We start from the raw sequence: 26,638 nt of genomic DNA on the forward strand, positions 1-26,638 counted from the left end.
GCACCAGCCCACTCCTCGTGGAGGCTGAGGGCAGGGCGGAGCCTGGAGAGCAGCCCCTGTGCCCACCTGCTCCCAGGAGGCAGGCATACTCACACAGCACTTGCTGCTGCTGGGGACACTCACATCTCGAGGTTCAAATCCTAGCTGTCATTCAGCAGCATGGGGACCGGGACAGGTGCCTTCATCTCTCTGAGCCTCTACTTCCTTATCTGGAAAATGGCCACAGTAACAGTGCCTACTCTATAAGGCTCTTAGAAGGATTTTTAACAGATTAGCATGGAAAGCACCAGGCAGTGTGTGGGGCACAGTGAGTACTCCCTATGCCTGTAACTCTGAGAGATTGTAGATAAGATGCCCCTGTCCAAAGTGGCCCAGGTGGGCGATTCACATTCTGTGGGACTTAACATTTCCATCTGGGTATATGACATGGAGATATGTTGTAGGACTATTCTCACTCTGTTTTCACAATTTTTCCCCCACTACTGTGGTGTGCCAGGCTGGGGGCCAGTGCTGACACCAGGTTAAGAAAACTTGAACAAGACACAGTCCATCCCTCCTTCCATCCCTCCCTCAAGGAGCTCACCCTTTACGTCTTGTTGGTTGGGAAGTGGAACCACGGGATTAGCTGAGAAGCCAAGGGAGTGGGACATGGAAGGTCAGAGAGAGGGAGAAACTAGCTCTGATGGGGCCCAGGGCATCCTTGAGTGTGAATCTGCAGTTTTCCTGGGACTAACCCATGGGGGGCCTTGACCCAGGCTGTTACTCCGCCAGGAGCAGGAAAAGACCATCTCATGTGCTCACTTCACACCCGGAGGTAGGGTGCAGGCTCAACGTGTACTGCACTGTGAGGAGACTATGAGCCCGGTTTGCCAAACTGTATGGCTACTGTGGGGCTGCTGGGTGAGGGGGGCTTCCTCATGCTCAGAGAGGATTCTCCATGACATAAAAGGCTGTGCAGAAATGGCCTTTACAGAACAAATTTTCTTGGTATCTTCTTTTCCTTCTCTTCCTCCTCCCCCTCCCCCTCCTCCTCCTTCTAAAGGAAATATGCTTGGTAAGAAACATGTGGCGGACCCCTGCATTGAGCTCCTGGTCATAGTTTCTTTTTTGGTTTACATTTTTAAAAAAAATTGTAGTTAATACACAACATAAAATTTACCATCTTAGCCACTTTGAAATGTATAGTTTAGTAGCTCTAAGTACATTTGCACTGCCGGGAAACCAATCTCCAGAACCATGTCATCTTCTAAAGCTGAAACTCTATATCCATTAAAAAAAAAAAAAAAAAAAAACTTTCTGGGGGCACCTGGGTGATTGGTGATTGAGCCTTTGGCTCAGGTCATGATCCCGGGGTCCTGAGATTGAGTTCCACATCAGGCTCCCCTGCCTCTCTCTCTGCCTGTGTCTCTGCCTCTCTCTGTGTGGGTCTCTCATGAATACATAAGTATCTTTTAAAAAACAAAACAAAACAAAACAAAACAAAAAAAAAACCCTTTCTGTGTCTCCCTTGCCCCCACTCCCTGGAAACTACCATTCTACTTTGTCTTTATGAATTTGACTACCCAGGTCCTTCCTATAAGTGGAATCATACAGTACTTGTCCTTGTGGGTCTGGCTTATTTATTTAGCATCATGTCTTCATGTCATCCACGTTGTAGCATGGAGCAGAATGTCCTTCCTTTTAGGGTTGAATAATACTCTACCATCGTATGGACATACCACATTTTGTTTACTCATTCGTCTGTCAGTGGGCATTTGGGTTGCTTCGACCTCTCGGCTGTTGTCAATGCTGCCGCTGTAACATGAGAATGCAAATACCTATGCGAGTTTCTGCTTCGTCATTCTTTCGTGTCCCTACCCAGAAGTGGAATCACTGGATCAGACGGTAATTCTATTTTTAATCTTTTAATGAACCGCCATACTATTTCTGGCCATAGACTCTTAGACACAAGAGGAAGCTCAGAAACCACACACGCCTGCTTATGGACAGGGAAATGGGACCCTTCTTTCTGCTGGTGTCATGTGAATTGGTAGCCTAGTCAAGATTAGAACACGGGGTTCTCGGTGAGTGCCTCTAGTACCTTCAAAGGCAGCTCTGGGAATGCCTCACAGAGGCACAGTAATTCTGTAGACAGGGGCACAAGAGCCCAGAGACGCAGGGGCTCTTGAAGCCACATGGCCAGCTGGGTAGGTGAGTGGGCATTCTCCTGGCCGCATGTGTTCTAGCTCCCCGAGGCTCCGGGAACCTTCCCCATCCTAAGCTTTCAGGTCTGGAGGCAGAGCCCTTTCCTCCGGTCTCCAAAACCCCAGCAGGATGGAACTGGATGGTGTGGAAAGAGCACGACACGGAGAGCCTAGGCCTTGCTGTGTGATCTCAGGTGAGTCATTCTCTTTCTGAGACCTCAGGGCCTCAATTTACCCTCCTGTATGGTTGAGAAGAGGCAGCAGAACTCCTGGGACCCTTGTGGCTTTGCTCGTCCCCTTCTGAGGCAGCCTCAGTTCCTGGGGTGTGTGTTTACCCGCTCCCTCTGGTGGAGGCAGGACCAGGGTTCCCCTAGCTCCAAGGTCTTCTGCTTTACAGGTGGGTAGATGACGGCCCTGGGGACCAGGAGCACTGCAAGAAGAGTGGATGGGAATTCAGGCATCCAGGCCGCCCAGACAGGAGCACCCCACACCTTTCCTCTGTGTCCTTGCCATGACTGGAAAGGCATGGGGCACCCTAGTCCCTGCTGAGCCTGCGCCATTTGCCCCTAGGAGTCAGCGTTGCTGAGGACCCAAGGGGACAGCCACCCCCAAGGCCTTCATCCTTCAGCTCCGGGGAAGGCCCTGGGCCCTGAGGGTCAGCCCGTCACCCTGAGCTCATTAGGGAGGCATAAGGTTCAATATGAGAGTGACACCAAGAGATGGCTGGGTCTCTAATAAACGTCCCCTCCCACCCCAGCTGGCCGGCACTGTGCAAACATTAGGTGGTAGCCAATATCACTTATGTATTACTGAGCACTTAGGCAGCTGTTCTGGGTTTCTGCCCAGAGGGCCCTCCTCCCTTTTCCCATCCAGCCGGCCCCTGTCTCCTTACCCAGGCCACCTCCTCTCTGCTCTCGCCAGTTTTGTCCTGAGCTGCCCCTGCCACCTGAGGGTTGATCACAAAGTGCAAGCCCGTCACAGCCACACGGAGGCGTCATTACCCCAACATTCCAGCTCAGGAGACTGCCTCTCAGACAGTGTAAGAGACTCCCTCAAGGGCACGCAGGTGGTAAGTGGTCCAGAGCCAGGGCTGGACCCCAGGCAAGTTTGGGGAATGATCTGAGTCCTGGGGCAGCCTCCCACCTGCTTGGAGCTGTGCTGGGGAGGAAAGGGGGCATTTGGTTCTAGCAAAGTCAGTGACTAAATGAGTGATTATGCTTTAGAAGCCAGCCATGCTCATGGGCGATGGAGCCCGCAGGCCTGGTCTGGGATTCCAGGACGGACTCTCTCTGATGGCTGTGTGGCCCTGGACCAAGCGCCCAGCTTATTTGAGTGGCTGCTGCTCCATCCTTACCTGGGGAGTCAGAATCATGGGAAACATCCTGCTTGGTGAGGCTGTGAGCCCTGTGCTGTGAAGGAGAGGTTCTGTTCCCACTGGTGGTTACTGTTTTACCCTTATGGGTAGAGCACAGTACTCTCAGGAGAAGAGAGAACTGGAACCTTCTGAAGGAAGACCTGACTCCCACCCTGCCAATTCCAGGAAAGCTTAGCCTCTACCACCGCTAACCCCAGCTGGAGGGGACAGTCGGTCAGCCCTTCCCATCTACTGACCTACTGTCATTGAGGTCAGAGCCCCAGGAATCTGAGGGACCTACTGGTCTCGCCGCTAAGGCCCAGAGAGGGAAAGGGGCAGGTGGAAAATCACACAGCAATCAGTGGAGGAATGTGGTCCCTCCCAGTTCCAAGCCTCTTGCCTGTGCTGCTGGCCCGGGGCTCAGCAGAGGATCTGTAGACATCTTCTTCTTCTTCTTCTTCTTTTTTTTTTTTTTTTTTAAGATTTTATTTATTTATTTGAGAGAATGAGAGAGAGCGCGAGAGAGAGAGAGCTCGAACGCACCAGCAGTGGGGAGGGGCAGAGGAAGAAGCAGACTCCCCCTTGAGCAGGGAGCCCTACAAGGGGCTCCATTCCAGGACCCTGAGGTCATGACCTGAGTCGAAGGCAGCCGCTTAGCAAGACTGAGCCACCCGGGCGCCCCAGATCTGCAGACATCTGGACGTCCTCCCTGGGTGAACATTTACAGCAGGGGTCACCAGCAGAGTTCCTGCATGCCCTGTGATGTGGGGTGGAAAGACAGCAGGGAGGGATGGAAAAGACTCCAGAAGGCCCAGAGAGCTGGCCTTGCCAACCTGAGGGATGGAAGAAGCCCTGCCATCCACCGTGTGCACAGCAGTGGGCTTGGGGCCGGGCCAGGAATGGGGGATTCAGACTGTGGTGCAGTGATTATCCTGGCCAGCTCCTGGTTCCCATTTTCCAGTTGAGAAAACTGAGGTGCAACAAGGTTCAGTGGTCTCCCCAAGGCTGCATGGCTTTGGTTCTGCAGGGACACCAGCTTGATCAGCCTCCAGAGGCCCTGCCCTTCTCCCTGGGCCTTACCTTCCCCACCGGCTTTTGGGCTTCCGGGCAGGCCCAGCCTGGGACTCAGGTTCTGCTCGGTCTGGCTCCTGCCCCTCTCCTGGGTGGGGCGGGGCTGTACTTATCTCTCTCGCTTACCCCTTGCCCTCTGGCTCTGGTCCGAGCTCCCTGTACCGGCCCCTGGGGCTGCCCCCTGGTGAGTGATGACGTCAGACTTAGCACATTGTCATGCCATGGCCACCCCCAGGCTGCATCAGCAGCTGCCTGGCTGAATAATTCATCGAACCTTGTTTACTCTTCCTGGCTGTTAGTGGCTCTCAAAACCCCACCACAGCCTCCTCCCAGGTCCAGCTGCCCTGGCCTCCACCTCCCTCTCCAATTTGGCCACCGGAAAGCTGTTCTGGGCCTGGACCGTGTGCATTGGCCATGAATTATTCAGGCCTCATTTGGCTGGAGCCAGGGCGGATATTGGGGCCGGAGGAGAGTCTGGGCCATGCAGTTCGTCCCATTTGGGGCCACGTGGAAGGTGCACGAGGAAGACAGAGAGATCTCTGTTCCCATCTCTATCTGAGCTGAAACCCACGTTCTGTTGGATCCAGAGTCATCTGCCAGTTGTGAGCCCCAGGGAGCCGTGTGCCTCCGTGAGAGGCTCCCAAGCCCGAAGCACAGAGACACACACTTAGCTTACTATCAGGCTTCCGGCCTGAGGGTGGACTGCCAGGCCTATGTTCCAGCGAGGGGATGACACATTCTGTCCGAGGGGCCAGGGACATGGCTCAGGAGTCTGACAACCTGCGTGTAAATGCTGATCCCTCTGCCTCGCAGCTGAATAACCTTGGGCAAGTTCCTTAACCTCTCTGTGCTCATTTGTTCCATCGGTCAGGTGAGGATAAGAGTGCCTGCCACCCACAGATCGTCGTGCAGAGTGGACTAGATCATGCCTCCAACATGGCATGGAGTGTCTCACATGATCTACTTACACACCACACTGTGTTTTCACGGCTTGGTTACTTGTTTGCCTCTCCCATCATCCGAGAGCTTTCTGGAAAGAGATACGGGGTCGTATTTTTCTCAGCAAGAGAAAATAGTTCTTTTCTCCAAGAACGAGTCCTGAGGTGGCTCCTAGTAGATGCTTGGTAAATGCTTCCTGAATGAATGAATAAATGAATGAGTGAGAAATTGCTCTCCAGAGAGGCAATGGGCTGATTTATGGAGCAGTGAGTAAGCTCCTTATTGCCAGGAGTGTTCCATTGGGCCACGATTCACCAGGCATTTCATCGAGAGGATTGATGCCCTGGTTAGAAAGGTGCTTCTACAAGCTCCTCCTCCCTCATTAAGCTGCAGTGGTTCCAGGATTTAATGAACACACATGGGTTGTAGGAGTTGGTGGTGGTAGGGGGTGATGAGGACAGTGATGGTGATAAAAGGGATAAATCCTATGTCAGGTGGGGTGAGGTAGACAGAAGAAACAGCTGACCCACTGGTCCAGCCTATCATATACTGTGTTCCTCACAGGCAAGGAATGATGGCTTCTCTGGATTTTAGGCGCTAAGTACTCGGTTGAATTTTACTACATGGGTGAGTGTCCCCAGTCCTTAGACCATCAGGCCGACTCAGGACTTACCCTTTCCCAATGCAGCATACAAACTCCTTAGTCTGACCCGATCCAGCTTCTGTGGCACTGTTACTTAGTTCTTTGCCTCGGTTTCCCCAGCCATAAAAGTGGGTCCCCTGAGTCGCTGATCTAAACTGGCTCATCCTGGTCCGCCTGGGCCTGCCTGGCTGGACCCTTAGCCATCGGGCTTCTGGCAGCCACAGGCATGGGGGTAGCACACCCACGAGGTGGAGTACTGATAAACTATTTTGATATTTCTGTTGCTTTCAGAAAGACAGCTTCCAGGATTCAAGACCAGGTGGTGCTGGTCTTTTTTTGGAGGTGCTAATTAATAATTTAACTTCATATAATGATAATTTTATCTTGTTGCAGTTTGTGGATTTATGATTATCTCATCCATCCGCTGTCTGGTGCTCAGCATGGAGCGTCTCTCCCGCTGTTTACGGGAGCATGCTTCTGGGAGAAGTTCCCCACAGGGAGGGGCGCCGTGGGAGGCATCTGCATGGAAGGTCTCCCAAACCCATTTCTTCGGCCCGGCTCCTGGAGTCTGTGCGGTTGGGCAGCTTTCTGCAGTCTCTCAAGGGCTGCTTTGCCCAGGAACGGAGGATGGAGCCAGTGACCTTTCAGCTCCACTCATCTTGGTTTCTGTGGAAATGGGTACCAAGAGGGAGCCCAGAACCAGCCTATCGCAGCGGGAAGGGCTCTGAGAGAGTGTCACAGCTGGCACTACCCTGCCCTCCTCTGTTAGGGGGACTGAGGCTAGAGACAGGAGGTACTGGCCTGGGGTAATGAAGCAGCCAGTCACAGGGCCTAGAACCCCCGTCTCCCGTGCCCAGCGAAGTCATGCGCCCTTGAGCCTCTCCCTCTTCCGCGAGCTGACCCATCCTTCCTGCCCCTCCCCTGAACAGAGAGACTGGCACTTGGTTGGGGGTGGTCCAGGTGCATTTTGCATGGAGGCAAGGAGTGAGCCCTCAGGCCCCCTCCCCCCATGAGGGTTGGGGACCAGAGCACCCTGACTGCTTTTCTTGTTGGCAGGGGACAGATGGGGATAAATCCCCAAAAGAAGGATTTGCAAGCATGGTTGGGGACCCCCCCCCCCCAACCTGCCCCGGAACATAAACAAAACCCTTTCTTGGCCTCAGGTTCTCCTCAGCAGGTGGCATCCTACTTGTCCAGAAGTGAGTGTGGCTTAGGTTCACCTCACCTGGAAGAGACAGTGGAGCTAGGACCAGGGCTAGGAAGCAGTGAGGCTGGAGCAGGAGGCAGGGGCTGAGCTCTGGAGGACCACTGCTGATGTCATCTGCAGCCTCTGAAGGGTCTGAAGCCAGGAATGACCTGACTGCTTAGGTGAGATGCTTGGCCTCTAGGGGCTTCCGTTCATTCTCTTGTGATATAAGGGAGAGTGCTCTGGTTGGATGGCAGAGGCATGTCTGCCCAGACAGGGCGGGCTCAGCTGGGTTTCCTCTGATGCCAGACAGGGCTATGGAGTGGGATGTAACTGTTGGCCTCTTCCCCTCTGTCCACTTGGGGTCTCAGTTTCTCCTCCACCCAAAGCTGGGCTGGGCCCCAGGCCCCAGGTTGGCCTCAGCCTGCACTAATGAGATGCTAATGCTCAAGACCAGATTGGCTGTGGCATCAAAGTGTGTGGGGACCCTCCTGACAGCTTGAGAAGCCTCCAGCCACTCTGGGCAGCTTGAGCTCTAGGCCGGGATGTTTTTCCAGCAACTGTACCTGTCACTTCTCATTATAGCTGGTGCCCACTGTACCTGCCATGGGGCCGTGGGGCATAACTGGCCCTGTTCTTCCCCAGAGTCCCAGGGAGGCTGAGGCCAGAACTGATGGGATTCCTGGGGCCTCCGGAAGCTTCCTTGGTGCCAGGATCAGGTCTCGGCCATTCCAGATCCCCTTGGCTGTGGCTCAAGTGCGAGATCTCACAAAGATCTCACATGCTCAGAACGACATGAGGACTTTTCTCTGTTTTGACTTCTCTGACCCGGGCCTGTGACAGTTTGCATTCAGACAAATCTCAACAATGACACAAGCCTTCTCCCCTGGATGCTTAGAATTCAAGAACTTTAGAAGGTCAGAACTGAGCAGTCCTTAATGATTAGCAAGTGCAGGGGATTTTATTTTTAGCATTTGTTTTTGGTTTGCCTTAAAAATTGTCCAAATAATGCATCTACAAATCAAAAAAAATTTTTTTAAATATCAAAAGGCTTATAATAAAAAAGCACAGTCTTTCCCCACCCTTCCTACTTCTACTCTTGCTTTTCACAGGGACAGCATATTTTTAGCTCTTTCAGCATTCTGTTTGCTGTGTGCCTTCGTATTTTTAAGTAATGTGAGTACAATGCTGTTTCTTGCTTTATCAGTTGTAGATACCATCTATTGATTTCCCACTATGGTAGGCAAGGATTTCGCTCTGAGACCCACCCCACTTCTGTCCCTTTCTCTTTATATAGATATACTGTACATTTTAGTCAAGTCTAGAACACTATGATGATGATGTAAATGTGGCTCACTTGAGATGCAAGCAATGGATTATGATTTTCTTTCTCATACTTTTGTTCTGTTGTGGCAAAGAAAGTTGGTGCCCTTAGGATGACCTGTCTGCGCCATCCATTTCTCTGTTTCTGTTTCAGTTAGGTAGGGGTCATGGGCTAGAGTTCTCCCTTTGAGCCAAGGCAGTGAAGAGGCTGTCTGCCTCTTCCAGCTCTGGCTTCCCTTGTGAGGAGACCCTGCAGGCTCTGGGTTCCATGGGGTCCTCCAAAGGGAGGACTGGCTGGCTCGTATGGGATCACATGTGAGTGAGAAATAAACTCTTATTGTCTACCATTGACATCTAGTATTAACCACCTGGAAAAATATACCCAGAGGTAACAAGCACCTCATATTTTCAATTATGTTGATTTTTAAATTTTTTTTTTCCAAATGGCGCATCAGATCTGCCATAGCATTATTATCAGCATTTGTTCACAAACATTGCCTTATATCAACTCCTCTTTCAATCCCTCCTGTTTCCCTGGGTTCTTCCCTCCTGGAGCCCTGAATTCCTTGGACCAGTCTGACCTATTACTCTGTAGACTTGCCGCAAAGTTGTTATCCTGCGAATTTCCTCTGCCAGTCTCCTCCGCTGAATCTCCTGTCTTCCTGGATTCTGTAGTTCAGATTCACCTCCCAAATTGGCCAGAGTACATCATCTGGTAGCTTACTAAGTAAAAAAGTGTGCCAAGTGAATTTTTTGAATCCTTCCATATCTAAAAAAAAAATATTTATTTTCAACTTCTTTTTTTTTTTTAATTTTTATTTATTTATGATAGTTACACACACAGAGAGAGAGAGAGGCAGAGACACAGGCAGAGGGAGAAGCAGGCTCCATGCACCGGGAGCCCGATGTGGGATTCGATCCCAGGTATCCAGGATCGCGCCCTGGGCCAAAGGCATGCGCCAAACCGCTGCACCACCCAGGGATCCCTATTTTCAACTTCTATATTAATTGTGTGTCTAGGTATAGAATTCTTTATGGAAAACAATTTCTCCCAAGAATTTAAAAGGTACTGCTTTACTGTTACCTAGTATGCAGTGTTGCTCTTGAGAAGCCTCACAGCCATCCTGACTCATGGTCCTTTCTATGAAACCTGTCCCCTCCTCCCCCAAAGGTCTTAGGATCATCTCTTTGTCTATAGGTTCTGACATTTTACAACAGGATGCCTTGGGGTGGATCTATGTATTGTTCTGGGTACTTGGTAGGGACTTTGATCTGGAGGTTTTTAAGTGCTGGGAAATATACTCGAATTATTTCTTTGATAATTCCTTTCCTTCCTTTTTCTCTGTTAGCTGGGTGCCAGCTCCTGGGTGGCAACCTGTTTGAGTTAACCTTGGCTGCAATAATGTTACATAACAAACCAACCCCAAACTTGATGGCTTAAAACAAAAGAAAACAAAAGTACTTACTCTCACGGATCTATAGTGGAGCATCACGGATTTAGACTGAACTTGGTTGAGTGGCAGTGTTGCCTGGGCTCCCCATACACCTGGAAGTAGGTTACTGGGGGCTGATCTAAGATGGGGTTGGTTGGTGGAGGTTAGCTCTGCTCTACATGTGTCTCACTCTCACTGTGGGGCAGTGGGCTAGTCCAGACATGTCCTTGGCCTGGTGATGGTAAAGAAGCAAGAGCCCAATTCCATAAGAGCTTTCAAGCCTTTGGTCACACCTGTGGCCACTAATGGCCCAAAGCGAATCAGATGACAGCACCCCAAATCAAGAGATCCCTTTAGTGGAGTGAATTGCCAAATCACGTGACAAAAAGTTTGGATATTGGAATGAGCAAAGAATCAGGGCAATCAATGCAATCTGCCACACTTCTTTAAATTGTATATATATTTTTTTCAGTGCATCTATGCATCTATGCCACACTGACCTACTTTCTACATTTGGTGGACACTGTCTTATAGCACATGTTGTGTGTTTTATGTCACATTTTACATTTTCTTTCTTTCTTTTTAAATATTGTATTTATTTATTCACGAGAGATGCAGACAGAGAGGCAGAGACATAGGCAGAGGGAGATGCAGGCTCCCTGCAGGGAGCCGGATGAAGAACTTGATCCCAGGACCCCAGATCACGTGATCACATCCTGAGCTGAAGGCAGATGTCCAACCACTGAACCACCCAGGAGTCCCTTCCTCCCTCTCTTTCTTTCTTTCTTTCTTTCTTTCTTTCTTTCTTTCTTTCTTTCTTTCTTTCTTTCTTTCTTTCTTTCATTAAAGATTTGTTTTATTTATTTGAGAGAGAAAGAAAGAGAGCACAAGCAAGGGGAGTAGCAGAGGGAGAGGGAGCAGTAGACTCTCTGCCAAGCGGGGCTCCATCCTAGGACCCTGAGATCATGACTTGAGCCAAAGGCAGATGCTTAACTGATTGAGCCATATGGCACCCCACACACATTTTTTATTTTCTAGAGCTCTTTCCTGTTCTCAAATTTTTCCTTTTTCGTAGTATTCTATTCCTATTTTATGAATGCAATATACATTCTATCTTAATTAGAATATTCTAATTAATATTCTAAATGTAAGGTTTTTACATTCAGAAAACAGTTTATAATTCTTTACATCATTTCTTTTCCCCCCTGGGTCATACACCTGCCTTTGTTCTGCTTGATTTCTATCTTAGTGATAAGAGCTCACAGCATGGTGTTCTAAAACATAGACTTGGGGGTGACCCCTTAGGCCCATAGCTCAAGTCCATGGCTTATTAACTAGATGACTATTCTTGGGCTTGGCTTCTTTTTTCCTTAGAGTCCTTATCTGTAAAATGAGAACAGAAATAGTAGCTTACCTCAAGAATTATTGGGAGCATTAGAAAAGTCACCACATTTGAAGCACCTGGAAACATCCATTCCTAGCACCCGGCAGGAAACCTTAGTTACCAGTTGTCCATGGTAGGATCTCTTCTCAAATACATGTGTGATACTGAGAAGCTGATTGGCAGTTTAGCGTTGAATTTTGTGGAAAGGTGGACTTCAGTGTGGAGTCCTGGGGTGGGGGGGAGGGGCGTAGGTTGGTCTCCTGCTCTTAAAGTTGGACATCATGTTGGCATTTTAAACTATTCTTTTGTATTCATAACACTTTTTTCCCCCAATAAAGTGGGTAGCAGTGAGAAGTTCTATGACTTATGGAGCCTTCTCAATGATTTCTGTTTAGATTTCCATGTAATCCCCCCATTTCCAGTTCCAATGGTCACTCTCACCTCTGTGTGGCTGCTACCTGAGCCCCTGGGGTTTGCTATTATTTTAAGAGGCCTGAGGAAAGAAATATGACACAGCTGTCTTTAACTAGAAGTCAAGGCTACATTTTCACACTGTTTGAGCTGCAGAAACTGTCGTTTGATGAATATTTCCATGGCAGCCCATATGTAAAACAGGGAAAAGTAGAAATGCCCTGTGGGGAGTGGGGTGAGGTCTGGAGACCCCCACTTACTCTTTCCACACCAGCATCCCTTGGAGACATTGGATCTCCAGCACCCTCTTTGAAAACCCTGAGACACAACCATCCCTGCCCTCCTTTGATGGATGACCCATACCAGGCAAGGAGAGCAAAATGTCTGGAACTTGGCATCTGACCCCCAGTTCAATGCTCTCCCTTCCATACTTTGTTACATCTGAACAGAGAGTATGTGGTTGGTTTTCATTTCACCGCTGCAAAAAAGTTAAGGATATAATTTCAACTTCCTCCCCACAAACTCCTGCAGGGTCTAGCATCTCTGACTCTATCTCGACATTCTGTTTTCATCCCTGCCACCACTGGGGATAATGACAAGGGGCCAGGAACTGCTACCTGCCAAGGACAATAGTTCTACCTTTGATTTGTCCTAAAAGTTTCTCTTCCCATAATGCAGCCTCCATCAGACTCTGTGATCTGAGTTCCCACTTGTCCCCTTCGGGTGTCCCCGTTCCCGTCAGCAGTGTCTCTGCACCCCTAACCCATGCTTCTGCTCATCTGAAGAGCCTCCCAGGTCATGGATTCTAATGGCCAGACACAGCTGAGAACACCTGTTTCTCTGTCTTGGGCAAAATTCTACCTTCTTTCAAATGTCAACACAAATGCCGCCTTTTTGGAGAAGTCTTGCCCTGAGAAAGTTACTGACTGATATCTTGAGATTTATTTATTCTTCTATAAAATGGGTGCTTGGAGCATGCCTTCCTGAGTTTGGGGGAAGATCAAATATGCTCACATAGGACTAGCACAGTGCTGATCAAGCACACACACACACACACACACACACACACACACACGGGCTCAGTTTAGCCATTTAGCTCTTATTATTGTGTGTGCATCTATTGTGTGTGCATCTGTCTTTTGGTGTGGGTCTACTTTTCCACCAGATGGGTGGGTCTCAGCAATAACTGTGCCTTAGAATCACCTGGGGGGGCGCTTTTTAAAAATTGGGTTCCCTGGACCCCATTTCAGATCAATTGACTCTGAATCTCAGGAGATGGAGCCCAGGCGCCAGCATTTTAAAAGCCTCCCAGGCCTGGATACTATCAGATAACCAGGACTGAGAATGCTGAGTTGGTCCAGGAGCTGCTTGAGAGCAAAGAGCAGTCTCTGCCCATTTTAAAATTTGTGACATTGCGATTTATACTAAGAAATATATATTTGGTCTTTGTCCCATTTCTGACACAGAGATTTCCTAAAACTCTCAGAATTTCCTAAGTGATTAGAGTGAAAAGGTGTCCTTTTTATGTTAATGAGGCAACTTTTGGGAAAGCCTCTAACTCATTTTAAGGAGTGGGCTGGTTACCAGGAGAGCCAACCTTGTGATTAGAAGGTTGGAGCTTTGAGTCCCTCCCTAACTTTCGGAGAGAGGGGAGGAGAGGTGCTGGAGATTGAACACTATTGCCAATGGCCAATGATTTAACCAACCATGCTCATGTATTGGAATTTCCATAAAAACCAAAAACGTGGACTCTGAGAGCTTCCAGGTTGGTGAACATGTGGTGATCCAGGGAGAATGTTATGCTCTGAGAGCATGGAAGTTCTCCCTTTCTGTGGACCTGGTCCTGTGCATCTCTTCCATCTGGCTGTTCCAGGGTTGTATTCTGTCAAAATAAACCAGTAATCCAGCAAGCAAAATGTTTCTCTGAGATCTATGAGCTGCTCCAATGAATTAATCAAACCCAAGGAGGGGGATCCTTGGAACCTCCAATCTGTAGCTGGTCAGTTCAAAGCACAGGTGACACCTGTGGGGCAGGGGTGGGGAAGTGGAGGAGATAGTTTTGTAGGGTTAAGCCCTTCACGGGAGGGGGGGTAGGCGCTGATGCGATCTCCAGGTAAATAGTGTTAGAATTGAGTTGAGTTTAAGATACCTAGCTGGTGTTGGAAAATTGCATGATGGTTTGGGGGCAACCCCCATACATTGGTCCTGGGTGTCGAGTCGTAGTATCATACACAGCGCCTTGCATCCAGGATTCCCTAACTCTTGAATGGATGAATGAATGTTAGATGTGTTAGGAATAGAAGTCAAAGCTGGAATGAGAGGGACTTTGTGGATGAGGGTTTTGCCTTGAGGTGAATTGGGATCAGACCAGACCTGGCTGGCTGATGGGGTTCCAGCAGAGGGCACTGGGATGTCTGCTCATGCCTGAAGGGGAGGCTTTGCTCCCAGGTCTGGGGATCACTCACCTCACAAAGTGCTTTCATTAGACCTCATCCCAATCCCACAAGTAGGTGCTATTCCTTCTTAATCTTCCTATGATCCCATTGGACGGAGGAGGAAACTGTGGCCCAGAGACATGGTGACTTGACCCCACTCCCACACTTTACCACTGTCTCCCAGTCAGAGAGCTGCAGATCAGTCCAGGGACCTGTGTCTCCTGACACCTGGCCCTATGCTTGGAGTGAGGTCAGAGCCACCCCATCTTGTCTTCTGAGAATGAGTCATGCAGCAGGGAGGCTGAGGAGTGGAGAGTCCCCTCTGAGAAGGTGGCTCCAGGACCGGGATTCCTCTTGGGGACAGACATGTGGGAGGGGGCCTGGGGAAGCTTGGGCTGTAGTAGAACTCCTCTGTGTGTGGTGTGTGTGTGTGGTGTGTGTGCCTGCTGCAGCGCTATGCATCATGTGTGCTGCCATATGGGATGCTTGTTTGTCGTTGCCGTAGTGGGTGTGTGCCGTGACTTCAGAGCACCAAGAGCTGCTCAGAGCCAGCTCCTGGCCATTGGGAGACGGACTCCCAAGCTGGGAGTTCAGGGGCTCCAGCGGCTGCTCCTCCCCAGGGAAGGCCACAGACGGGAAAGCCCTCTCGCCAAGCCAAGCCGGAGCTCCAGTGCCCTCGGGGGGGGGACCCCTTTGTCTAGGACACCACACCTTTCTTCTCCCTGGCCCCACTACCCTCACCAGAGTGGCTTCTTTCCAGAGAAGAAGTGGGCAATGTGCAAAGGCGGCTGCCAGTGGCTTTCCTTGCCTTGCCCCCACTCGCTGCCTCGCCCCTGCTGAGCCTCCTCATCTGCCAGGCTGGCTTCTGCGGGAAATTTCCCTGGGCACCTCTACTTCTGACTGCGTGTTAATTGCTTAGTCTCCAGCCTCCCCATCTAGCTCAGAACAGGGGAGAGGGTCACCTTGCCACATAACTTTACCCCTGTTTGAACAGGAGGTGGGAGGAGCCAAACGGGGTAGCAGGCTGGGGTGCTGTGTCTACCACAAAGAGGACAGTGGGTGTGAGGGGTTCCATACCCCAGTCTGGCCCTCTGCCCCCTCTTCCTTCTTCCACTCCTGGATTTACATGCACAGAGGACTCCTCTCAGGACCTGAAGGTCTTTGAAGAGACACTCCCCCCTAGTTGCCCAGACACCTGTAGGGGATGGGTCAAGCCTGTCTCAGGTGGGGGGAGAGGTCTTTTCCAGGGGATGGTGTGGAGTGAAGGGGTGGTAGCCCAGAGGGGAGCCTGCTTGGAGCTAAGGGAATGGTTTACATGGGCCAAGGCCTCTTCCTCGTTTTGCTTCTCATTAGTGACATCGAGGGTGTCTTTTCCCTTGAAAATGACTATCTCAAAAAAAAAAAAAAAAAAAAAAAAAAAAGAAAATGACTATCTCTCTCCCCAAACTCATAGATTTGTCCCACTCCGCATAGCCCCTGCTGCTCAGGCCTTGGATTGACAGGGAGAAAATGGCTTCTTCCCGCATCCTTGGCTGTTCTCTTATTGTGTTGAGGGTAAACTAAGGCACAAGGCAGGAAGTCTTTCTTTCCAGGGCAAATGATCTTAATTCCAGTTCTGACCCTGTGACCATCCTGCTGGGTGACCCTGGGCACATCAATCCTCCCCTCTGTGTTTTGGTTTCTTTACCAATAAAAGAGTCAAAGACGTTGCCAACATCCCATGCTCTATGACAGTCCCTACCCTAGTGGAGCCAACAACTATATAAGAAACAGTAAGGGATTTACTGTTTTACTTTACAGATAGCATAAGGATTTAAAATCCCAGATCCTGGGATGCCTGGGTGGCTCAGTGGTTGAGCACCTGCCTTCGACTCAGGGCATGATCCCAGGGTCCTGGGATCGAGTCCTTCATCCGGCTCCCTGCATGGAGCCTGCTTCTCCCTCTGTCTGTCTCTGCCCCTCTCTGTGTGTCTCTCACGAATAAATAAATTTAAAAAATCTTTAAAAAAATCCCAGATCCAAGGTAGAAAGTTACCAGCGAAGGAAAGGAGAGTTAGCATGGTCTATGGCGGCACTGGGTGGTTGCTGCATTCACTTTTGTTGCCTCAAGGTTGGGGCTTCCCATATGAAGTCAAAGGTCAGTGTAAGTGCATGTTGTCTGGTTCCTGCCTCTGCCTTTACCCATAGCCCTCAAAGATTAGAAACCTCTGTAAATGGAGCCATTCCTGGGGGAGAACCAAGGGCTCCCTCTTAAGTCTTAAAAGTACATGAATATTGTCTTAGTAATGTGCTGTACAAATGGGAATGTTTCATTTTGATTATATTTTTACAGACATTTTCCTGGTGACTTTGTGCTATCCTTGTTGTGAGCTCCTAATCCAATCAGTACAAAGACCATAATAAAGAAAGAAAGTGACTGGGCAGGGAGTGGGTTGTGATTGGGTAGGAGAAGATTGAGAATACTGGACTCCTTGATTTAGACAAAATGGATTTGTCTTTCAATCATTTGGAGGATAATCAATCCCTCCATCACCAGATCCAACTTTGTGTACTTTGGCTTGAACTGGGAAAATCAAAGTCATGGAGTATTAAAACTTGAATTAGTACCAAATATAACAATGTCAGAAGAAGGGAGATGAGGGGACAAATTGCACTTGTGCTTGCTATCTGCAGTATGAACCTAAAGTCCTTTGCTTGGCTTTAAAGGCCATCACCTTGTCTTTTCCTCTACCTTCCCCTTCCCTCTGACACCCACCTGCACCCCACACTCTAGTTCTAGGCTGTGTGTCTTACACTTCCAAACACAGTTCATACCTCAGTGCCTTTGCATTTGTTGTGGTCCTCTCCCCGGAATGCCCTCCCAGTCACTTACTTGGAAAATTCCTCCTCCTTGTGATCATGCCTCAGGTGTCTCCTAGTCTGTCAGCACCTGTCTAGGCCTCTCCCTTATTCCCTGTGGGGTTTCTTTTTCGTCACTACTGTCTTTTGTACAAATTTGCCTCATGGTCCTTATCATACAAAATGACAGTTGTCTCTGTGCAGATCTCTCCTACTAGGCTATAGAATCTTTGAGGGAAGTGATGGTGTCTTATTCCTTTCTCTGTACTGAGCATGAGGCCTAGCTACAGCAGGGCCTTAGTATACATTTAGATAATAAATTGAGTGAATGAATGTGTGAATGAATGAATGAATGAATGAATGAATGAATTGGAGAGCATCTGAAGGGGCACCTAGCATAATCTCCTCCTCAAAACTAGAAATCCTTCAATAATAAGACTCAACAAACTGCGCTCTGTGGACTGAAACTTACCAGATGCCTTTTTGTGTGAATAAAGTTTTATTGGAATACAATTCTGTCCATTTGTAGACGTATTCCTCATGGCCATTTTTGCACTACAGCAGCAGAGTTGAGTAGTTGGGATCGTATCTTCCTCAAAGATCTGGAACTTTACAGAAAAGTTTGCCTACCCCCAGTCTATAGCATTGGCTCTTAATCTTTTTTTGGACTAGAGATACCTTTGGGAATCTGATAAAAAGCTTTGAATCCATGCACATATACAGAACATTTTGCATTCGGTTTCATGAGGACTGGTGCCCCCTTGAATCCCAGCCATCAATCCCTTCGGGATTCATGGACACAAGGTTAAAATTCTGTTGCTAGTGAGGCTGGAGCTAAGAAGGTGATGGAAAACATGGTACAAGGTACCTTTTAGGAGTAAAAGTCAAATCCCTCAAAAATCAAAACAAAACAATTGCACTGCCCTAGAGCATCCCTGACATATAGTTGGCCATCTAGTGTATAGTATCTTCAGTCCCATGAAACTCACAACTGTGCATTATATTGTGCTATTGCAAGAACACAGTTTGTGATGAAAGCTCATCTTCACACTCAGCTGAGCTCTTGTAACCAGAACCCACTGGTCCTCCTGGGTCTTGAGATCATGGTCCAATGGGCTAAAGCTCATTTTCTCAGCCGATGAGGAAAGGAAAGAGGAACCAGAAGGCAGAGGAGAGCCTTCCTTCCGTGATCTTCCCAAGGAGAGGCATTGCAAGGAGGGGCAGGGAAGAGGAGCCAGAACTATTACAATTGATCAAATGCAGTCTTGCTTCCTTAAAAACAAGGGGTAGCGGGGAGAATGTGTATGTCTGGGAGTTAATGAAGTCGTGAGCAATAGGAGTTAGGCCTCTGGGAAGCAAATTGAGGGCCAAATGAGCTCATTTTTTAGCAGAATTATTAAATTAGTAGTTGAAAGAAACACATTAGACATTATGAATCTTGCTTTTAGCAGAGCCCCTGATAGAGGGTTGCACAGATGCTTGCTGAATTCATTCCACCCAGGATTGGAAGGGGGCTGGCATCGCTGGGCTCCCCAGTGGGAGGGCTTGGATGGGGGTGATGTTTAATGAGCTTCTGGGTGAGGCACTATCTTGGGGGCTTTAGGTCTACTACTCCATTCAATCCCCATAGCACTCAGCAAGGAAGGAGTGACTTTCCTCATTTCAGAAGGAAGAGGAGCTCAGAGGGGTGTGGCTCTCTGCCTCAGCTCATATAGAATCAGCAGCTGAACATGTGGTTGAGTCCTGGTCTACCTTAGTCCAAACCCAGAGCTTTTGTCCCTGGGGGTAAGAGACACCTCCCTGCCAGGAGTTCTTGGGTGCCTTGGGAATGGAGCAAAGAACCATGGAAATAAGTCAGGTGGGAGGGTTCAGACAAGAGCCAGCAGGGAGGGCTGAGAGCCTCAGGTAGTGCTGAGTCATAGGTAGGGGGGAAGACTGGCCCTGGTAGCAGGGCTAATTTCATCCACTGGATTTAGAAAGGTATGGCAAATGGATAGGCATTCAGGGAAGGGCAAGGGCATGGAATCCATGTTGTGGAGAATGGTTGAGTGAACAAACAGGGCTGTGCCATTTGCTTGTGATATTCAGGCCAGTCTTGGAAGACGTTGGAGATTGCTGTGGCCTCTGAGGGTTGAGCTGGGTCAGTGATGTATCATAGGAGTCAAGGAGAACTTGTAAAGAATGAGCTCCCCAACCTTGGAGACATTCCAGGGGCTGGCATAGCATGGGAGGAGGGCATGACTCCGGGTAAGACAAGAGATCGGCTAAAGTCTCTCTAAACGCTACAATTCTCTATCTGCTGAAGTCAAGCATGAGGAAGGATATTCCTTTTTTTCTTTAATTTCATTTATTTATTCATGAGAGATACAGAGAGAGAGAGAGAGGCAGAGACACAGGCAGAGGGAGAAGCAGGCTCCATGCAGGGAGCCCGATGTGGGACTCGATCCCAGGACTCCAGGACCACAACCTGGGCCGAAGCCGGTGCTAAACCGCTGAGCCACCCAGGCTGCCTGAGGAAGGATATTCCAAGATCAAAGTTCCCCAGAGATTCCTGAAAGATTTGAGGAGTGTAGTAGGACAATCTGTATTTGTCTCTGAGATCTGCTAGTGACCAACCCTGTGCTTGCACACAGAAGGGAAGGACTTAGTGACCCCACAGGCTCTCTTTAGTCTGGGGATTGCTCCCAGGCAGTGGGGTGACTGATAGGCCTTCCCAAATCCTTCCAGCATGAGGGGGAGGAGGCCTTTCACTTCCAGGGAACCTTCTCTAACAGAGAGAGCCAGACCCATCAAAAATAAGAGAGAAGAAGGAAGCCAAGGCAGGAAGAGATGAGAGGGTGCAGTAGTCTAACTCACCTGCCCTACATACCCTTCCAGAGGTCCTAGTGTGTACCAGAATCTCAGACAGACAGGAAATGAGCTGTGGGGAGCCTACTGTGCAGTGGGCAAGGCGAGGCACGTCCCCAGTCTCTCTCATGCAAACTGGACACAGCCAAATGCCCCAAAAGAGGACAGAAAAGGAGATGGGTTTGCTCAGAGCCAGTAACCTCCTCTATCTGGGACATCTCTGAAGGTGATAGTGAAGTAGTGATCTTGGTAACACGGAGGAGGATTGGATTGGTCTGGAGGAGAAACACTGCAGGGATGGTGAGAGGATGGGAGGATGGAGGAATGGGAGAGACAGCCAGATAGATGGAAGAACCCAATTTTCCAGGGCTTTGAATGCCAGGTCTGAGTTCTTAATGAATGCTGGAGGCAACGAGGTGCCATTGAAACTTCCATGTAGGAGAGGGTCAGGATCAGAATCATGTGGCTCCTGGGTGAAGGCCGAGACTGGAGGCCAGGAGGTCAGGGAGGCAGTTAGTGCAGAATCCAGAGATATGGGCAGCCTCAGGTTGGTTGCTAAGAGGAGCTAGTGAAGAGCAAATGTTCTCAGCATGTGTGCCTGTGTAAGCACATCTCCAGGTGAATGTTTACTTCTCTGAGTGTACACATTTGGGAGCCAACATGCTTCTGTGTGTCTGTTTACCAGCATGGCTCAGGGTGTGTGATTTTATCTTGCTGTGGGGGAATATGCATACCTGTCCTAGGGATCATGACACTTTGATTCTGCCTATGAATATGTGTGTGTGCACATGTGTGGGTTGGTGCATGGACCCATGCACATGCACACCATGCTCAGGCCCCCACCCACTTTTTTTTTTTTTAAGTTTTTATTCATCCATTCATGAAAGACACACACACACGCACACACACACGCACACACACACACACACAGAGGCAGAGACACAGGCAGAGGGAGAAGCAGGCTCCATACAGGGAACCCAATGTGGGACTAGATCCCTGGTCTCCAGGATCACACCCAGGGCCGAAGGCAGGCGCCAAACCCCAACCACAGGTGCCCCCCCATCCACCTTAATTCCATCTTTTGCCACCACCGTTCTAGAGACATGGACACTCCACATAGTGTACCATGGGATGGGCTGCGTCCATCACCTTTGGGCTTCTCCATCCCCAGCTGTAGCCATTACCATCACCCACTCCTGCCCTTGCACTGTTAGGTCACCTGGTAATTGCTTTGACCTGCAGGACTAGTGCAAGTCCTTCCTGTTTCCATAGCAGAGGGCTAGGAGGATGCTGTGCATGAGGCCTCTGTTACTAGTTGCAGGACAGAAGAGGACCCCACTCTATAATGCCAAGGCTGGCCCTACACCATTCCAGACAAGATCCCTCAAATGCTCTGACCTGGGGCAAAGCTTCATTGATCCTGCTGTCCTTGAGACCTGAGCCAAGAGGCGTGCCCCGATCTGCTCTGCAGGTAGCCTGCAGAGGGCGTGAGAGGCTTCACTCAGGCTGCAGAGTCCCAATCACCCCTGTTCTTGACCTATGCGGTAACCTTGGGTTGGACCTCTTTTTAGCCTCAGTTTTCCCGGAGAGAATGGGCCCAGGCTGTCTAACCTGGAGCCCCATCTTGGGTTTGGGGTGAAGGTAACTGGGTTGTTATCTGCTATGCTGAAGTGCGTGGGACTTTTGGGGCTGGTCTTGGTTGGTGAATTCCTTTATCCTAAAAGAGGCATGCTGATTAATGTTTAACGCCTGGCTGTCTTCCTGCAAGAAAAAAGTCCTGATCTGCAAAGCCTGCCAATTTCTCCGGTGTAAAGACTCCTGTGACTGATTTCAGTTCACTAGCATGAAGCTACCAAACATGGAGAGAGAGGTGCGCACAATTGGTTCTTGTGAGCTAGTAGGAGTGGCTCCAGCACATCCCTGCTTTTATCCTAAACAACCAACAGCAGCCCAGTCAGAAGAGGAATTTTTTTTTTTTTAAGGATTTTATTTATTTACTCATGAGAGACAGAAAGAGAAAGGCAGAGACATAGGCAGAGGGAGAAGCCGGCTCCCTGCGGGGAGCCCAGTTCAGGACTCAATCTTGGGACCCCGGGATCATGACCTGAGCCAAAGGCAGATGATCAACCACTGACCCACCCAGGCATCCCCAGAGGAGGAATCTAAATCAAAGTCAGACAAGAAGCAAAAGGTCCAGCTTGAGTGCCAAGCACTGGGGCTGAGCGACAGATGAGGCTATAAAGTGAAAAAAGAGCCAGGAAGTTAGGCACTTGGAGGATGAGAAACAGGTTGGGAAGCGTGACGTGTAAGTGGGGCCAGGTCAGGCGGTTCAGGACGGAACTGCGTTATGCTGGGTGATGCATGGACAGCCCAACACGGCCGGAATACATTATCGCCTCCTGCTGTTCCCAGCCTGGGAGGGGGAGGAGGGTGTACGTGATGATGAGGGAGCTGGGCAAATAGACAGGTGTTCCCTGAGCACCAGGGATGACGTCTGAGCAGGCTGAGCCAGAGAAGGGCAAATCCAATTCTGTAATTGTTAGGGCATCAATTCTGGTGACGGTCCCATGAGGGTGATGCCAAGGGCCCGGGGAGGGGGGATGCCCTGGCTGACATCATCTGCTATTTCTGGGCCGATTCACAGCCTCCTCCAGTGGGAACTTCCTTCAGGACATAAATCACCCGCATCTTCTCATGGCTGCCTCATCCTCCTGAGAAAACAGGGAATCCATGCACATAGGCGTCCCCTGGAGATGGCACAGAGCTTGGAGGGAATACTGTGATCCTGAGGTCACATGGATCTAACCTCTGCCCCTTCTTAGCAGAAGGGCTTTCGTCAAGTCGTTTCACTTCCCTGACATTCCAGCGCCTCAAATGAATAATAATACCTGTGAGGGACAGAAGTGCCACTACTGTGAAACGGTCTATGTGAAGGGTCTGGATCATTGCAGCTACTCAGTGAACATCAAATCTCATCTCCTTTGTTTCCCCTTTTTTAGAGAATATACTCCCAGTGGCCAATCTGTAGAAACTTCCAGAAGGCGATTGATGTAGATTCTTTTCTGGTCCCTTGTCTTGCTCTGTGGTGAGTGACTCATGGGTGGTGGGAGGCTGCCTTTGGGAGGGTGGAGAGGGTAGTGGGATGACGAGGACTGAGGCATCCACCTGGGTGGGGAGTCTGGCTCTGCTGGGGTTCGAGGGAAGCATGTTTTCTCCCCACAGTGTTCAGACTTCTCCTTAGTAACTTCTCTGTCAAGCAAGCCTCAGGGGCCAGGAGAGCAACCTGGGACCTCAGTAGCACAAGGCTCATTTCTCAAGCAGAAGTACCTACCTGCTTGTCTTACCTGTCCAGGTGTCTGCTTGACTCCTGCTCAGTGCCTCGTTCTCTGTCCTTCTGGCCTGGTTGTCTGCTCGCTGGTCCTCAGGAAAGATCGTTAGACTTGTTCCTGCCTGCTGCACTCAACGTCTGCAGAAGGCCGCCTGACTTCCTGTCCGTCCATCATCTGCCTGTAGCCTGCCTTCCCATCGCTCTGATTGCAGCTGACTCTCTTGCACCTGGGCTCTACGTTATGAGGTCTGAGTGACAAGAGAGGTGATAAATGAGAGTGAGCAAGTGACAGACGGGAGCACACATATGGGGGATGGAACATGTGCATGCACAGAGGAGTGACAGTTGGGTTGTCCTCTTTGAGACAGGGTCACTGAAGGTCTCCCCAGCCCCAGAGGGGTGCCCAGAACACCATCCATCTCACCTCAAAGCACCGTCTGTCTGCCTCCCTGACCGCAGACAGAGGTGTCCCCTGCGGAGGCTTCAGGAGGAGGGAGGAGGGGAGGGACAGTACCCATGGCAACCAATGGAGAGGCACATTTCAGCTCAAGAAGAGTGCTTGCAACAATGGAGCTGTCCAACAAACAAAATGGGCTGTTAGTGAGGTAGTGATCTCCCTGTTATTGGAGTCATTCAATCATGGACTGGCCACCCTCCTGTCAGGGCTGCTACGGTGGGGATTCCCGAGTAAGGAATGGATTAGGACTGGGGGGTGGAGACAGGCCGACACTTAAGATGCTGACTGGTAGCCCCCATCCCTGTAAAGCACTTTCCACAGTGCCTGGTGCTCAGGAGGCAATCGCGACCAGGACCGCTGCTTGAAGGAGCTCGGGTGAAGTGACCTCGGCCCAGTCCTGCAGCCTTTGAGCTCGAGAAAGATGAAAGGCCAATTAGTGGCAACAGGTTATGAATAAACAGGAGCTGGGAACTCTGGATAATAAAGAGCTTCCCAGAATAGGAATGTCTCCATCTCCCTCACACTGATTTGCATGGCTCCTGTAGGCTTCCCTCCCCTCTCCTAACTCAATTTCAATTTCAATTTCAATGTCAATAACTTCCTTGGCACGACAAGCAGTCAGGGGCTGCCAAAGTGAATTGGAACATTGAGTTTCAGAGTCTCGGACCAGCTCGTCCAGCCAGTGTGGCCGTCCCTTCCTAGGCCTTCCAGGCCCTTCCTGTGTACATGCCTCATCCTCTGTGCCCTTTGGGGAGACTTTTTTTTTTTTACCCTCCCCAGCTGTCTGTAAGGTTCTTTGGAAAAAGATGCACTCCCTTGTTTGATCAGGATATTCAAATGGCGGTAGCCCATGGGACGTCATGTGTCCACGCAATGTGCCGGGGACAGAAGGCTTAGCCCCTCTCTCCTGAGACCCCAGCCAAGGGGGGAAGCAGATGAGAAGCAACAGTTCCCATAATGTGGCAGGTGTGTTGATGGAAGGGAGCAGGGGGCTCTGGGACACAGAATAGGGGCCTTGGAGCCAGGGTGGAGCCGAGGAAGGTAAGGGAGTGGGGCAACTTTCTGGAAGAGGCAGAAAGAGAGGGACTTCTGAAGGACCCTTGGATGGCAGGCCACCGGGTTCTTTCCCTCATGGGTCAGCGATGGCTGGAATGTCACCATTATCGCAGCCCCCTGTACATAAACCATAACAACTATTGGCCCCACATGGTGTTGGCAGTGGTCAGCTCCTCCGGAACGGGAGGGTGTGGCCCAGAGGAGCAAGAAGAGAGTAAAAGGGAACCAGGTAGGTAATGCACGAGGGCGGTGGGATCTGAAGTGCTGGAGGGGCTATGGCGGTGCATGGTGGCCGAGGCCCCCGGCGTGTCAGTCGGTGGGCTGCAGCAGTGGTGTGGCGCATCAGGGAGCACGCACTTGGACTTGGTGCCTTTATAGAGGGTGAGGACCCAGAGGCAGTGGAACGAGGTACTGGTTGGCCAGGAGGCAACAGGGGCACCCTCTGGAGTCTTGGGCTCAGAGCTGGACAGAGGGGCTGAGGCAGGAACAGTCCTGGAGTGTGAAGATGACAGGTGGTGGGGCAGGCGATGCTGGCTCTGCCAGCTTGACATCCCTGCCCAGCGCCAACTGGGGGTTAGATGACTGACCATGGGGAGCCACAGACAGGGGCTGGAGCTGGTTTGCCAGGAGGCCACCATGAGTAGGACCTTGACCCCTCTCTTCCTCCTCTCCTCTCCCCAACTGGACTGCGGAGAATTCTGATGAAACACAGCTCCCCGCCACACCACTACCAAGAGTAGGGCCTGCTAAGGCAAAGCGCCTCTGCCGTCGAGACGACGTGGGCGCTGCCCCCAGCTATCTTTCCATAGCCTTCGGCCAGCAGAGAAGAGCCCCCAGGATAGTCAGCCCTGAATAAGACCGACTAATGCTCACAGGCCAAGGGGGTCTGCTTGCGAGTCTGGTGGGTTTCCTATGGGATTGTGCTGACCCAGGAGAAGCAAACTCCTCGCCAGAAGTGCCTCCAAACTCTGGGTTCCTGGGGACCCCTCTACCACTGCGTTGTGAACATTTGCAGAGGCTGCAACCATCCTGCAACCATCCTTGGGGCCCCTCTTGGGCCTTCTCCCTTGTCCATCTTCAGGGATTTGGGAGAGGCAGTCGGGGAGGGGAGGCTGGAAAGGCGGTGGGCCACGATGGAATGAGGTCACTGAGGATGCAGTTCCAGTTCTGCTGCTGGGGACCTCTAGGCAAATCCTTCCATTTTCAGGACCTCAATCAACTCCTCAGGAAGGTGAGGGGAAGGGACCAGGTCAGGGGGTTTACAAAGAAGGTTTCTCAAAAGACTCTTGTAAGCTGTGCCCAGGGAAGAAGTTTGGGAAAATGGACTCTCCATCCTCCAACTTAATTAAAGCCTCCAAAAACTGTTCTGTTTTCCAGTTGAATGTAGGTGGTTTCCCAGCCCTTGGCTCCCCTTGTCCTCAGCCCATAAAATTCCCCAGTGCCTTCTCCCAAGAAGACAGTGGGCAGGGAGTGCTTCCGAATGGGGCTGGTAGAGCTCTGGAACTTTGTTTGGTCAGGTGTTTCCTGTACATCCTCGGCAGCCCGGGGCTTCTCAAACCGCCCATTTTCATCCCAAGGAAGGAAGAGCCCCTGCAACAGAGTTTGGAAAATAGTAGACTACATGTTCGTCTGCAAGATTCTCTCCACCTTTGCAAGTCTAGGTGTCTAAAGAACACAGAACTTCTTTTCTCTAATGTAGGGAGGAGGGAGAGAAAGTGGCATTCTGAAGCTCTTCCTTTTCTTTCTTTCT

At 50.2% G+C, this 26,638-nt stretch overlaps 1 long non-coding RNA gene across 1 annotated transcript; it reads left to right on the forward strand.

Moving 5' to 3' along the window:
• Window positions 1-1,937: 1,937 nt before the first annotated feature.
• On the forward strand, window positions 1,938-26,638 carry LOC119873320. The gene is made up of 3 exons (XR_005364664.1): window positions 1,938-2,377; window positions 23,047-23,132; window positions 23,400-26,638. It is a non-coding gene; the product is annotated as an uncharacterized LOC119873320 (long non-coding RNA).

This window comes from Canis lupus, chromosome 9 (assembly GCF_011100685.1).
Source record: "Canis lupus familiaris isolate Mischka breed German Shepherd chromosome 9, alternate assembly UU_Cfam_GSD_1.0, whole genome shotgun sequence".
NCBI lineage: Eukaryota > Metazoa > Chordata > Mammalia > Carnivora > Canidae > Canis > Canis lupus.